Source organism: Amblyomma americanum, chromosome 9 (genome assembly GCF_052857255.1).
Source record: "Amblyomma americanum isolate KBUSLIRL-KWMA chromosome 9, ASM5285725v1, whole genome shotgun sequence".
In the NCBI taxonomy this organism is placed as follows: Eukaryota; Metazoa; Arthropoda; class Arachnida; order Ixodida; family Ixodidae; genus Amblyomma; species Amblyomma americanum.
In genome coordinates this window covers 113,556,759-113,571,462 of record NC_135505.1, presented here as the reverse complement: position 1 = coordinate 113,571,462, position 14,704 = coordinate 113,556,759, and the positions used below count along the sequence as shown (strand labels likewise).

Here is a 14,704-nt window from a genome sequence, read left to right as displayed (position 1 = left end):
GTAGTTCCCAGCGTTTGCTTTGCTAGCTGGAGGTCCCCTGCCACTAAAACAGCTCGCCTGTCTGTCAAGAAATCTTTTACGTATGGTTGTACGTGCGTACACCTAGGTTTTGCCGCGATACCTGGTGTAAGATCGCCGAGTGCGCGATTCTGTCGAACGCGCTTTCAAGGTCGAGGCCGAGAATTGCTCTGGTGCCTCTCGTCGTGCCGTCAAGCACCTGGTGCTTCAGTTGTATCATTGCGTCTTGCGTGGACAATTGTGGGCGGAATTTTATTATGGGCGGTGGGTATGCCCCTTTCTGCTCTAAGTGGGCTGGCCAGCGGTTAAGCAGTGCGTGCTACATGGTCTTGCGACGCACAACGTTAGCGATATGGGGCGAAGGTTGTCGTGGCTCGGCGCTTTTCAGAGTTTCGGGATTAGTATCATTATCGCAGTTTTCCACTGTTGCGGGAGGCTGCCGCGCTACCAGCAGTCATTGATCAATCCCATTAACTGTTCCACGGATCGGTCCTCGAGATTCTTCAGGGCGCGATTCGACAACCCGTGAGGGCCCGGCGCCGATCTGCTGTGGAGGTTGTGCATGCAGCGCCGTCCTAATGTCTTCGGCGCTGAAGTCCTTATCTAGTTTGGCGTTCGGATCCCCCTCATATTGGCCGTGTTGTGCGGTCGAATTGTGTGCGGCATGTACTTCGCTCGTAACCGGACGGTCACTGCATCTTCACCGTGCTTCTCGAGCTCCTTGTGTAATAGATGTGAGAAGCAGTTCCTCTGGTGGGACTTGGTCTTCGTTTCGTCCAACAGATACCTGAGCAGGTTCCACTTTCCCGTTGTGTAGGTGGCCGTCGACAGCACTGCATAACTCGTCCCATTGCTGGCGGTTGAGCGTCCGGCAGTGCTTTTCGATGTTGCGGTTGATCTCCGCTATTTTCTTTCCGAGTCTCCGATTTAGTATCTGTCTCCCTTCCACCTAGCCATGACCGAGTTCTTCGCCTCGATGAGATGCGCCAGGCGGCTGTCCATCTTGTCAGTTTCAACTTCTGTTTCGACGGTCTTGGTTGATGCTTGGGCGTCTGCAACCAGCGAGCGGGTCCAGGCTTCGATGTCCGTGATCGTATCTCCTGAAGACTGTCGTTGGTCTCGTTTCTTTCTGAAATCTTCCCTATCGGTCCATTTGAATTTTTGTTTACTGCAGTGCGCCTTGTCCGGAGTGTGTACGTGTATTTCGACGATCATGTGGTCGCTCCCCAGGTCGGTCTACGTGTTCTGCCGCGTTGTGGCCGTCTCCCCGGCATTTCGGATGAACGTCAGGTCCGGGGTTGTGTCCATGGTAGTGGAGTTACCTATTCTAGTCGGGTGCGCCGGATTTGTAAGTAAAGTGGAGTTCCTGCGCATCTTGCCAGAGTTGGAAGACCTTGGTCGTGCTGTAGCCGTAACCCCACGCCGTGTCTGCCGCGTTGAAATCTCCCCCTGCAATCAGCGTCCGGGACCCGGCAATCTTGAGCGTCTTCTGAAACAGCGCACGGAAGCGTTGGCGGTGTTTCGACGAGCTGCTGTATACGTTCAGTATGAATATACTTTGTTTCCTCTGCTTGGTGGGTATCAGTTCGATGAGAACGTGTTCCATTTGGACGCCGCTTAGTTCGTGGGCAACGAATGTGAGACGCTTCCTAACGAGCGTGCATACACCCCTCCCCTCGATTTTGCTGCCGTGCGTTTTGTAGCCTGTTAAGGTAGCCGCGTTGCTGAGTTTCTTGGAGTAATATTACGTCCGATTTACGTGTTGCGTGCCTGATGTGTTGCTGTAAAACCGCCTTTTTGTCGCCGAAGCCGCGACAGTTCCACTGCCATATTACTATCCCTTGATTATCTTTGGCCATGTAGATGCTGATGCAAGTTACCCGGCTGCCCTTGATGGTGGCTCGGTCCCGCATCACTGCTCGCCGGTGCGTGTCCGTGTTGCGTGAATACGCAGGGATTCATTATTATTTGCATGTTTCCTTCGAGGTTAGTGGTCTTGTTTGCGAGTCCGAGGACTGTTGCATGTAGGGTCTCAATGGTACTTTGCATGGTGCATAGGAATTTCTTTTCTGTAATTTCCGCTCGCACCTGGCTCTCGAAACCGTTCTCGTGCTGCTGCTGTTGGTGTATCGCCCGTTTCTTCAGGGCGGATGCGTCCGCTTCAGGAACGCTCGCCGGTACCTATTGTTGTGCGTTCTGATTGCTTTGTTCCACCACGACGCGCTCGCGTCTGAGTTCTCGCATCTCTCGCATTGCTTTTGTATTTGTTCGCGAATTACCGCGTTCTCTTTCCTTAGTGCCGCTAAAATGCCATTATCGGCTTTTTGATTTTTGCTCTGGGACTGCATGTGCTGTTACGACCCCCTCCCGCGCGATGTCCCGGACAGTGTCCGCCCAGCTAACTTCTCTCCGGGAGTTGGTGTCCTTGATCTCGATCTTGTCGGAACGCGGCTGTGTCTTTGCCGGCTGCGGGACCGGGACGGGCCACGCGATCGCGATGTGGATCTGGGTATGTGCGGCTGGATGGGCGGGAAGTCTTGCTGTGTCACTTGGGCATGTGCGTTTTGGCGCTCCCATCGTAGCCTGCGAATCACGTATACGGAGTCTTGTACCTTGCTATGCAGGCCTTGTCGGCCGTCATGCGAGCGCCGCCGCACAGGTTACACTTTGGCGAGCATTGGTGTCCCTGGTCTGGGTTGCGAACTCCGCAACCCCTGCAAATAGGGTTGGCGGAATTTGGGCAAACGTCCATGCGGTGGCCGAAGCGTCCGCACTGGTAACAGATGTCAATTTGCTTGCGATACAACGTGCAACGAACGAGTGTTGCGCCGTACCTGACGAGGTTGGGCACTTTTGAGTCCGTCGAATGCAATTACAACCGTGGTCGTAGTGCCTATGCGGTTGGCCGCCAGTGACAGTGGGTTTCTTGGGTTTACGATGTTCTCATCCAGTGCTCGGTGTCTGTCCTCAATGGGGATGCCACGAATCACTCCCGTGGGTGTATTATCGGGTGCCATTTCGTACGCGTTGACATCGTGCGATGTTCCTTGTGTGTGAATTAGCCGCATTTGGGCATAGCTGTCCGCGTTCGTTCGTTTCGGTGAGCTGACGACGACGATGTTCTGGTGTAAGTTCGGACAGACCCTGTCTTCCGTACTTTCGTACCCCGTTATGCCGGCGGCCTCGAAGATTGCGGCGGTGACAGTCAGGGCGCCGACCTTAACGATGTCGAGGCCACCTTTTGGTCGAAACATGATTTTGATTTCCCCCTTCGGTAGTCTGGGCATGCGTCCTGCATTGATAACCTTTCCTTCGACATGCTTGGGTTTCGTACCTTGCTGGCCGATGCCAGGCGCGTTCGTTCTTGCATCGATGTCGTGCGTCGCATTCGCACCGCGGTCTCGGGGTCTCGAACGCCGCGCTCCGGCGGTCTTCCATCCGGCTTCTTCGGTAATTCCGTCGGCGGAAATGTCTTCCCCCATCACTTGCACGTTCATTCTTGAGTCACGTTCGTCGGCTTGGGCCGCTTCGTTGGAAAGAGTCCGTAAACGTGGCACCGCGTCCGTCGGCGACGCGCAGCTGTTTCGCCGGCTAGGCCTTGCGTCTGGCGTACACGCCTAGGCCTAGCGAGGCTGCGGCGTGGCCGGAACGCAGGATGTTCAATATCTCTGCGAGGAGTAGTGTCCCACCTCAAAACTGGGTATCCATCGATGCCTCTCGACTTAACGGATCCGTTGGTGAAAGGTTGGCGGTGAAATACAGTTGCCATCGCTGCGAAATCATGTGTAGAAGACAGAGCCGATGTGAACGCGTCCGCGCACCTCGGCGATTGTAGCACAATCCAAAAACCAGTGCTGTAGGCGTTACCGAAAAAAAGTAACTAAATACGTTACTCGTTACGTTAAAAAAAGGAACGCGTTACCACCCTACGCTACCTACAAGAAAAGGTAACGCGTTATCGTTACCGTTACCGAAAACAAGTACCGCATGTTACTTTGCCCTTACTCAATGGCCATAAATTTTAATTTTTCGTCACCTTAAGAACGTACGATAACAATTTTACAAAGCTCACATTTCACATATAACATCTAGACCAAACAACTATTTTACGCGATATCCTGATTTAACGAGAATACTTTGCACAAATGTGCAGGAGCTTAGCAATATGTTATAGTGGCGTAAAGTTGCCTGTAGAGTTACATGTGTTGGATACTAACTGTGTGGCACATGATGAAGCCATCGTCTGAATGTGGTAGTGGCATTAAACACAAAATGACACTCCATGATCAATTCTAACTTCACCAAGAAAACATTGCTGAACTCTCAACAAATTTAGAGTAATTCTCAAAAATGTGATGTTCCAAAATGCTCGGCATGCTTCCACTATGTAGAGTGTTGTGTGTGTGAGTGGTTTGGGAAGGGGAGGTAGGTGAAGCCAAGTGTGTGAATGCGTGTTCGATCAGGTGTTTCGTGCTTTATGGCTATTCTGTCTTTTTTTTTTAGTTGGGTGCGTTGTCAAGGGCAGTTGTTTTCTGGCATGCATGCGAGCCCCAACAAGGGTCGTCAGGACCACCTGTACATTTTGTTTATTTACATCACTTTAGGTGTTCTGCGCTTTTTTTTTATAAAAATGGGGCGGAGTGGGTCACAACTGGAACAAAAAGTAACTAGTAACGTGACACCTCACGTTACCGAAAAATGTTAACGTAAGTACGTTACCCGTTACAGTTCCGAATTGGTAACGAGTACGTTACTAAGATATCGAAAAAAGTAACGCGTTACCGGTAACGCCGTTACTTGTAACGCGTTACCGACAACACTGCCAAAAACCAATTTCGGATACCCAGGTGGTCGAAATTATTCCGGAGCCATCGATTACGGCACCTCTTTCTTCTTTTCTTCTTTCACTCCCTCCTTTATCCCTTCCCTTGCGGCGCGGCACAGGTGTCAGCCGACATGTGAGGCAGACACTGTGCCATTTACTTTCCAGAAAAACCAATTTTCTCTTTTCTGTACACCATCGGCGTTCATTGTGTTCGTTGGCGTTGACAATGTTCTTTAGACTCCAATGATTTCAAGGAAAGGAGGGGTGCATAAGTGGCTCCCTGGCTCCCTGGGTCCCCTCTGTTAAAAATTGAAAATTGCACATTATTTCTCTTCCTCCAAGTTGCAGATTCTCGCAGGGAGGCACACATCGCGCGCATAAAATGCACATTTCACTACAGAAAAAGAAAATAAAACTATGAAAATGAGCTCACATTTTCAGCATTTCCACTACGATATTTAGCGGCTCTCAGTAGTTCGTTTGACCGCTGTAAGTGGCGTGAGAGTCGCGTGACCGGCGCATGAGCGCTCCTCGGCCTCTCATTGGGCCAGCTCATCCTCGTTCCGCCTTTTTCTGCCAATCGGAGCGGCAGATTTCGGACAACGCCGTTTGCCTATGCCCTCGCGAGTCGCCTCACGTTCGCAGCGTTCGCAGTTCTGGTGATACCGGCGAGAGATTCGCAGTGAGTGCCACGTGTTAGTTCTGTGATCGTTTGCTATACGCCGAGCCACGTAAAGCTGCCTGCGAGTTTTGCTGAGTATGGCGGCTGAAGGCAAGCAACTCGAGGGCGACTCGAATGATCGTGAGCAGTCCCAGCTGGATCGCACAAGCGCGTCGCTCAGCAGGCCGTTGAAACACCCGCTCGAACATCGCTGGAGCCTCTGGTTCTACAGGAACGACAAAAGCCGCAGCTGGGAGGAGAACCTTCTGGAGATCTCATCGTTCGACACAGTCGAGGACTTCTGGGCCCTCTACAACCACCTCGAGTTTCCCAGCAAACTGCCTTCCGGCTGCGACTACTCGCTTTTCAAGACCGCCATCAAGCCCATGTGGGAAGACCCCCGCAACAAGCAAGGCGGTCGGTGGCTCTTCAACATGAGCAAGAACGAGGGGTCAACAGTCTTGGATGACTACTGGCTCGAAGTTCTGCTGTGCCTGATAGGGGAAGGCTTCGGCGAGTTCAGTGATGACGTGTGCGGTGCTGTCGTCCAGATCCGGAACAAGATTGACAAGATTTCTGTGTGGACTGCCGACGTTAGCAGAGTCGACGGAAACGTGAAGATTGGGAAGACTCTGAAGGAAAGGATGAACCTGCATCCACGGTACATCGTCCCGTATCATGCCCATGCTGACACCCAGTCCAAGCACGGCTCCACGGCGAGGGTTAGATATGAAGTTTGAGTGCAGATTGGGACCAGCAGCTCAACGGGAACGTGACTTTAAAGGAAGGCACATCAACCCATGACGGTATTCTGACGCCGAATGGACTTGTATCCGGAGTACTGAGGCATGGAGAAGGTGAAGATTCCTTCAAGAGATATGACCCAGCCCGGTGCGTGTATATTTGTGCCGTTTCTTTTTCTGTCTGTGTATATGTGCTGCTGTTGGAAAAAAAATTAAAATAAAAATTTCATCTATTTTTTGCTTGAGTGATTGTTTGTCCGAATCTATGGCGCTGCAAGTTGGCGCCGAAGTTTTAACTGGCACAAACGTCTCGCGGGCAGGGGCTCGCCTTCAGCGGTTTTTTTTTGTTAACTCGTAATAAAATTAATTGGTTTTTAATTGTGTTTTTCTGTGGGGGGGAAGGAAATGGTGCCGTATTTGTCTCACCTCTCGGCGCACACCTGAACCGCGCCTTAAGAGAAAGTAGAAAGAGGTGCTGTCGTGGACGTCTCCGGAATAATTTCGACCACCTGGGAATCTTTAAAGTGCACTGACATCGTACAGCGCACGGGCGCCTTTGCGTTTCGCCTCCATCGAAACGCTGCCGCCGCGGTCGGGTTCATTTAACTAAAATTGGTTTTGAGGAAAGCAAATGACGCAGTAACTGCGTCACGTTTAATAGGGTCTAAAATAAAATTATGAACGAAAGAGGTTTGAAGAAGACGACGCGGTTGGCGATAAGGGTGACGTGGAATAACCGAAGACAAGAAGTTGAAGAAGAAGCGTTCGGTGAGGTGGGAAGAGATGATTGGTGGAGAAGAGAAGCAGAGGACGAAGCTTGTGCGACGCAGCCAACGACGCTGCCAGCGACGCCGGCCTTAGCACGTCGAGCGCCATCTCGACGCCGTCTATTGAACCCATACAACGCCGCATCCGCACCGAACCAACCGTTAGCACCAACGCCGACCACTAACAGTAGAACGCTAGTAGTAGACGCTGGTAGCAGTGTTCGCGGGTCGTGTGCATTTTTATTCTGTGTTTCGTGTTAGTTTCGTTAGTTTTGTGTTCTAGGGTGTGTGTCACTTAGGGTGTACTAAAGGTGCGTCTGTGTGGGTACTCCTGTCGCCTAGTCACTTCTTTCGGAACGCTAGTAGTAGACGCTGGTAGATGTGTTGCCATGCAGTGTGTATTTCTAGCCTGTGTTTTGTGTTAGCTTTGTTAGTTTTGTGTGCTAGTGTGTGTGTCACTTAGGGTGCATTAAAGGTGCGTCTGTGTGGGTACACCTGTCACCTAGTCAATTCTTTCGGAACGCTAGTAGTAGACGCTGGTAGCAGTGTTCCCGGGTCGTGTGTATTTATAGTCTGTGTTTTGTGTTAGTTTTTTTAGTTTTGTGTTCTGGTATGTGTGTCACTTAAGGTGTATTAAAGGTGCGTCTGCGTGGGTACACCTGTCGCCTAGTCCATTCTTTCGGTCCGAGTATTATCCGGGGAGATCCGTGACAAATATAAGAGGCGAGCCTGTGCCAGGATTCATTTCCCTTGTTTCCCTTTGCTTTGCCTGGGATCTTTTCGGTTTCTCGATGGTTGAAAGCATGGATTTGGAAAAAAAACGTTAGAACCTGCGCTAAAGCAAGGGTTAAGCAAGGAGTAGGTGATGCGTCTCTGTGACGAGGAGAACGAACAGGCAAAAAGGCAGAGAGAGGAAAAGGCGCAAGCACGCGTAGACGCTCGCGTAGCCGAAGAGCGCGAGGCGAGAAGAGCTCGCGAGGCAGAACAGGAGAAAAAGATAGAACGGGAGAAGGAGTTTATTTTGTGAAAACAGGCGCATGTCACGGGAGGATATTTGGTGGTCACGGACAATGATCAGTGTTCCTTAATGGACACATAATCTCCTAAACCGGCCAGAGTTTGTCCAAGAAAGCTGATGGCTCCTTTTGTTGACACAAGAGATGATCTGGAGGCATATCTGCAACGATTCAAGCGGTTAGCTTTGGGGTAAGGCTGCGAGCGCAGTGAATGGGCCACGGCATTGAGCATGTATTTGGCGTGGAGGCTCTGAATATGTTTGGAAGGATTCCTGCTGCTGAATCCATGGATTATGAGAATGTCAAGAAGGCACTCCTCCAAAGATTCAGGCTTACGGCAGAGGGTTTTAGTGAGAGATTTCGCACCGCGAAACCTGAGGAATCGGAAACCGCTAAGCAGTTTTCCTACAGACTGACCAACTATTTTGATAGGTGGCTTGATATGTCAAACGCGGAAAAGAGTTTTGAAGGGGTGCGTGACAAGCTGGTCACAGAACATTTTTTAGCGTGTTGAAGTTCAAAGCTAGCGCTATTCCTAAAAGAAAGTTGTGTTCACTAGAAAAGTTTGCCGACACTGCAGACCAATTTCTCGAGGCTCAAGGGCTGAGAAATATGAGTAAGGCAAGGGAGGAAACACAAAAGGTCCCAGAGAGAGATGCGGCAAGACCAAGAGCATATGGCGCTGCATCTAAGGCGCCAGTAAGGTGTTTTCTCTGCGGCAAGGTGGGACACCGTGCAGTTGACTGTCGGACTAGTAGCGTTGCTCAAAAGACACAGTTTGTGTGTCGCGGTTGTAAGACGAGGGGTCATACTCTGGATGAGTGCCGATACAGAACGCAGGACCGAGCTGCATGCGTTGTCGACTCTCGGGCAGAACTTGTCATGCCTCCTGAAGTTCCACAGCAGAAGGGAAAGCAAACGCCGCTGGAAAATGAGGCGGTGAGTAGAACAAACAAGTCGAAAGCAACAATGCCGGTTGTGGTTGGGCAAATAGGAGACCGCCCTATATTGGTGCTTAGAGACAGCGGAGCCAACACAGTCTTGGTTCATAGAAGCCTGGTGAAGGACGAGGATCTTTCTTACAGGGGAAGCGTCGGCCGTCACTCTTGTAGATAGCACAGTAAGGTACCTTCCTGAAGCCAGGATTCTAGTGTCCACGCCGTACTATACTGGGCAGATAGTGGCAAAATGCGTAGACCAACCCATCTACGATCACATCTTGGGAAACATTTCGGGTGCAATTAGTGTCGACGACCCAGATCCCGAGTGGAGGATGCTCGGCGTTGAAGAATATTCAAAGGTCCTACGTGCCAAGGATTACACGCCGCTGCCACCGTAAACAGACGAACGTGTGAGTCCCGTTGCAAGCCTCGATTTCCATGTTGGCTATCAGAACTCCGCGAGTGACGTGATGCGAGTAATTTAAGGACTATAGGAAGAAAATGCAAGAGAGGCAATCGGTCCACGACAATGCGGCATGTCACCCGCAACCTCGGAAGTGAATGCAGCGCAGAGGCTAGAAAAGCGAGTGTGTCTTTTGCGCTGTATGCGTCTCAATATGCGGCGCACGATAACACGAGGGGCGCCTCAGACGAACCACGTGCACGAAACTGCTCCTTTTTTTTTCACTGCGGAACAGGAGTGTGGTTGGGGCGGAGAAATGACGAGCGTGTCCGTACGGGATCGGTGCCAATTTCGGATCGGATCGGTACCGTTAACTGCTTCGTTTAAGGACCCAACTTCTTTCTTCACGTTCCGCCGCTGCCATCGGCCAGCAAGAACAAACTGAGATCATGTAAATAACAGTGTTTTACAGTCAAGTTTGCCTCTTCATGCTGTTAATTTATACTACATTTGAGGGTTCGAAAGGCCGTTGAATAACAAATAAATACAAAAATTCTTTTATTTCTTTAGCACGGATGAAGACTAGCCTTCTCGTTCACTTCAAGCCTTACGTTAAATGAAAAAAACAATTTTTCGTGTTTAATGCCAGAGACACCTAGATATTAAACCACAAGCCTGCAGCCAACCCGTTCTTTTCGGTAATGACGTCGCGAGTGTGAATCGAGTGGCGGGAAGATTTTATGTTTTACAATCAATGTTTATTAAATCCAGTTTTTTCGCCGATAATTGCGTCTTTCGTTGGCGGACAAAACGTCAGCATACCCAGAAAGAGCCAGATAATCCGTTTTTTTTTTTGTTATCAGGAACAATAAATATATGGAATTGTTCTCAAAGGGACACTTTATTTTTCATTGTTTTTATTTTCCCACAATAATTTTCGTCCCTGAAGTGTTGAGCCTTTTATATGTAAATGGTGCAGGAAGGAGCTTATTACTTTTCATTCTTTTAGATCGCCCCTACCTACTAGCTATCCCTTACGTCACGTTCCTCTCCATTCATTTACGTGCACTGGAGAGGTTGCTTTGCCTGCAAGCTACGCGAAAGCGCATGAATTTTGGCGCGATGCAGCCAGAATATGTAAGCTGACAGCGCCGAGGAACCGCGTTTTTGAAGTTCCAAAAACTGACATCGATATTACTTACGGCGCGGCTACACGTCTCTCAGTGATTAAGGAACCTAACAGTAATAGTTTAAAAGTTAACTATTCAGTAATAGTTAACCAGCCTGCTAGTTATCACGCCTGTATACTGATGTACTACACTGCTAACAATGATATGCCGAAGAAAACGGTTTTCTAACCAAAAAAAAGTATCTTTAAAAATTGTGTAAAGTCTTAGGTGAAACAGCCTGCATACCGGCTTGATCCTGTAGTTCAGCTCCAGTTCTATGTTCCCGGATTGCAAAGCTTTTGTTCGCTACTACCCGCCGCGGTGGCTCTGTGGTTAGGGCGCTCGGCTACTGATGCGCATTTCCCGGGTTCGAACCTGACTGCGGTGGCCGCGTTTCGATGGAGGCGAAACGCTAAGGCGCCCGATTTCAGTGCACGTTAAAGATCCCCAGATGGTCGAAATTATTCCGGAGCCCTCTACTATACGGCACCTCTTTTTTCCTTTCTTCTTTCACTCCCTCCTAATACCTCTCACTTTACGGCGCGGTTTTTAGGTGTCCGCCGATATGTGAGGCAGATACTGCGCCATTTACTTTCCCCAAAAACCAATATTCAATTTACCATTTCTCTTCGCTACAAGCAAAATGCAGAAAATCTCGAGTACGCGGAGGCTGCGCTGCACGTTAAAAAAATAACCTTGTGGCCTAAACCAAGCTGCCGGAGGTACTAGTACCCTGGTCGGAACTAAGTACCGGACCCCTCCACTACCGCGCATACTACGTTACGCAGGTTTGGTTTTGTATTACAAAAACAAGAAACTTTGACAAAATTTGGAGGAAGCTTAAGCATCATATTCAAGAGTGAGACGCGTCAGCGTGTCGCAGCGTTGCCAAGGGGTGCACGGAACGCCATCGCCCGTTCGGCGCGACGCGTGTCCCGTTGGAAAATTTAAGGAAAGGACGCCTGTCTCACATATCTCGGCGGACACCCCAACCGGGCCGTAAGGGAAGGAAAATGAAATGAACAATTGCTTTTAAGGAATTGAAATGACGCCTGTCTCACATTTCTCGCTGGACACCCGGATCGTGCCTTAAGGGAAGGAAGAATCTATCGATCGATCAATAAATTAATCAATCAATTGATCGATCGACCAGTGAGTCAGTCCATCAATTAATCAATCAATTGATCGATCCACCGATTGATCAATCAATCATTCCACCAATCAATCAACCAATCTATCAATCCGCCAACGCCGACGACACCGGCTTTTCTGCGACACAAGCTCCTTAACGCTGTCGCGTTAAAAGTGAACTTGCCGAGCAGCGCTCAATCGCAAGTCGGCGACGGCGGGTTCGCATCGGCTCGCCAATAAAATATGAGAAATCAGCACACTCTGTTATCGCATATCATCACAGTTTCTACACATATATTGGACGATTCGTTCCTCCCGAGGCGTTGCCCTCGAATTACCTTGTCGCTCTTATACTGGTGCTAGCCTCAAAGACTCCAAGAAGGTACGCGCTCCCGAGATCGACAGTATGGCTGTTCTTTTATCTCTTCATTCGAGTGTGCCTCTTTATCTATACGCCCGTATCATGCCCATACTGACATTCAGTCCAAGTATGGCTCAACGGCGAGGGTTAGATACGAAGTTTGACTACAGCTTGGGCGCGGTAGCTCGACGGGAACTTGACTTTAAAGAAAGGCAAATCAACTCATCATGGTATTTGGCGACGAATGGACTTGTATCGAGAGTTTTGTGACATGATGGTGATGATTCCGTCAAGAGAGGTGACCCAGCCCGGCGTGTGTGTGTGTGCCGTTTTTTTCTTCTCTGTGTGTGCTGCTTCTGAAGAAAGTTTTAAAATGAAGGTTTATTTTTTGCTGGAATGGTTGGTTGTCCGAATTAACTGCGCACTGACTTGGAGCCGAAGTTTGAAATGAACAACCCACTGGCTTTTCCAAGACACAAACGTCTCGTGGGCAGGGGCTCGCCTTCATTTTTTTTAACTCGTAGAAAATTTAATTCAAGTTGGAATTGAGGAACGGAAATGACGCAGTACCTGTCTCACATGTCTCTGTGGACACACCAGCCGCGCGGTAAGGGAAGGCATAAAGAAAGGACTATAGGAGAATAAAGGAAGAAAGAGGTGCCGAATTGAAAGATTTTAGAGCTCTGAGCGAGCAAACAAATCGCTGGAAAAGGTGAGCACGTAACATTTGGTTCGGCTACTGATCCGGAGATCCCGGGTTCCAACTCGACTGCGGCGGCTGCGTTTTATGGAGGCAAAACGCTAAGGCGCCCGTGTGCTATGCGATGTCAGTGCACGCTAAAGATTCCCAGGTTGGTTGGTTGGTAAAAACTTTAAGGACCTGCAGAGCTTTCGAGGACTGGGCCTTAGGTCTCCCACGTGGGGACGACGAGGTGTTGCCTCGCCGTCGCCTCGCGGGCCTGCTGGACGGCCCAGATTTGGTCACCGAGTCTGGGGCTGCGCAAGGCAGCGGCCGATCGTGGCGGGAAGGTTCCGGAGTTAGCACCGTCAGGGTTTTTGCTACAGTCCCAGAGCATGTGGGTTAAAGTGGCGATATCCGTGTGGCGGACCTTGCGTATATTTGCCGGGTATGTGCCGGGGTAGAGCCTGTGGTATCGTTCCAGGTTGGGGAGCGTTAGCGTCTGCAGTTGTCTGAGGGCCACCGCGTCCGCCCTGTCCAGCTTGTCGTTGGGCGGAGGGAAAGTTCTGTGGGCCAGGCAGAGGGCCTTGGTAATTTCGTTGTAGCTGCTCAAGCGGTTTTTGGTGCTGTCCCATGGACGACGGTCGCCGGCGCGGTTCCCGAGCTCGCGCGCCTTGGCGTGGGCCGTCTCGTTTCGGTTGCGAAACATCTTCGATACTTCTCCCATGTGCGCCGGGAACCACTGGATTCTGGTTTGAAAATCTACCTCCCGCTGGACTTGTCGATTGCTAAGGACTCAGGCAGCGCTCTGTGAGATACATCCTTTGGCGAAGTTTCGGACCGCTTGTCGCGAGTCACAAGAACCGTGGTGCACGTCGGATCCTGAGTGCGAGTGCCACCGGCGCTTCCTCCGCTTCTTCTGGGCGCTTGCACGCTACACTTGCCGTTATGTGCGTTTTGCCACTCGAATCGACGACCGCAACCGCGAATCGCGAGCGTCCTGGGAATTCCGCGGCGTCAACGAACCTTGTCCCCGTTTCGTCTCCTTGGCTGTGTAGGAGAGCTCTGGCCCTGGCCACTGTTCTTCCCCGGTTATGTTCTGGGTGGACGTTCCGTGGAATCGGGTCGACCCTTATCGTTTTTCCGATCGCGTCCGGAACAGCGACTTTCTGGCCTTGTGCGTGGTAACGGATGCCGAGACTTTCTATGGTCTGGCGTCCTGCTCTCGTGCCCGGTAATCTTTCTTGTTGTGAAGTGCGCTGCGCCTCGGCGATTTCGCTAAGCGTGTTGTGAGGCCCGAGCTGGAGCAATCGGTGCGTGCTGGTGGACTCGGGTAGACCCAGTGCTATCTTGTACACCCTGCGGATGAGGCTTCTTCGCGCTTGTACGAGTTGTGGAATGCCGCGACGTGCGCAATATGGCTCATGACTAAAGAGTGTATGAGTCGTGTGACACTCGCCTCCCTCATTCCGTTTCTTCTGCTAGTGACCCTCTTGAGGATTCGCATGGCGTTAGCCGTCTTGTGCTTTAATTTAGTGATCGTTTCGCCGGTGACGCCGTTGGCCTCGATTACCATGCCGAGGATCCTAATTCTTTGACTATCGGGATGGTTGCTCCGTTGCTCGTGCTTAGTTTGATCTCTTCGTATTCTCGTCTGGTCGTTGCCGCATTCCCACCACTCCCGGGTGGTCTGCCCCTCTGCGTAGGGCGGTATAAAGTAGGAGTTCCGACTCTGTAGGCGAACATCGTAATCACGTACCCACAAGGTATTCCTCTATTGTCTCCATTGCTAGTTGCAGTGCCGTTTCGATGTGACCGTCGCTGCCTTCGTGCACCCAGAGTGTTATGTCGTCGGCGTATGTGGCGTGCCGGACGTCTTCGAGTTCTTGTAGCTTTTCCGCCAACCCGATCGTGACCAGGTTGATGAGCGTGGGCGAGATGACGGGGCCCTGCGGGGTGCCGGTAGTTCCCAGCGTTTGCTCTGCTAGCT

General features: G+C 50.7%; 1 protein-coding gene and 1 pseudogene across 3 annotated transcripts in view; both read left to right on the top strand.

Annotated features, from left to right (window-relative positions):
* Positions 1-14,704, top strand: part of LOC144104128 (triokinase/FMN cyclase-like) — a 203,296-nt gene that overhangs the window by 151,145 nt on the left and 37,447 nt on the right. For 2 of the 3 annotated variants that reach the window (XM_077636955.1, XM_077636956.1), the window contains exon 2: positions 9,331-9,381. The exons of the other annotated variant lie outside the window; for it this stretch is intronic. The gene's annotated coding sequence lies outside the window, so the exon portion shown is untranslated. The remainder of the gene's footprint in view (positions 1-9,330; positions 9,382-14,704) is intronic. 3 annotated transcript variants of the gene reach the window in all.
* Positions 5,466-6,431, top strand: LOC144105374 (eukaryotic translation initiation factor 4E-1A pseudogene; annotated as a pseudogene).